The sequence below is a fragment of the Nomia melanderi genome, unplaced genomic scaffold (genome assembly GCF_051020985.1).
Source record: "Nomia melanderi isolate GNS246 unplaced genomic scaffold, iyNomMela1 scaffold0014, whole genome shotgun sequence".
NCBI lineage: Eukaryota > Metazoa > Arthropoda > Insecta > Hymenoptera > Halictidae > Nomia > Nomia melanderi.
The window spans coordinates 3608946-3609900 of NW_027475130.1; positions in this window are offsets into that span (position 1 = coordinate 3608946).

The following is a 955-nucleotide window of genomic DNA, read 5'->3' on the forward strand; positions in this document are numbered from 1 at the left end:
ACCAAAGTGAATTATCTGCAGGGGGCCCTGGCGCATGAATCTGTGCAGCGGGAACGACCTCGGTCCACCAGGGGCCGAGAAAACCACCGTCTCATGGAGTCGGACACTCAGGGTCAGGGAAAAATCCAATATATATCTGGTGATATCTCGGGTGCAATTAGAGATAGCGCAATAAATCAAAGTGAATTATCTGCAGGGGGCCCTGGCGCATGAATCTGTGCAATGGGATCGACCTCGGACCACCAGGGGCCGAGAAAATTACAGATATTCGGAATCCGTCACCCAAGGTCATGTAAAAATCTAGCATATATCTGGTGATATCTCGGGTGCTATTACAGATAGCGCAATAAACCAAAGTGAATTGTCTGCAGGAAGCCCTGGCGCATGAATCTGTGAAGCGGGAACGACCGCGGACCACCAGGGGCCGAGAAAACTACCGTCTCATGGGGCCGGACACTCAGTTTCAGGGAAAAATCCAATATATATCTGGTGATATCTCGGGTGCTATTAGAGATAGCGCAATAAACCAAAGTGCATTGTCTGCAGGAGGCACTGGCTCATGAATCTGTGCAGCGCGATCGACCTCGGACCACCAGGGGCCGAGAAAACCACCGTCTCATGGGGCCGGACTGTCAGGGTCAGGGAAGAATGCAATATATATCTGGTGATATCTCGGGTGCTATTAGAGATAGCGCGATAAATCAAAGTGCATTGTCTGTAGGAGGCCCTGTCGCATGAATCTGTGCAGCGGGATCGACCTCGCACTACGAGGGACCGAGAAAACTATCGACACATGGGGACGGACACTCAGGGTCGGGGAAAAATTCAATATATATCTTGTGATATCTCGGGAGCTATTACAGATATCGCAATAAATCAAAGTGCATTGTCTGTAGGAGGCCCTGGCGCCTGAACCTGTGCAGCGGGAAGGACCTCGGACCACCAGGGGCCGAGA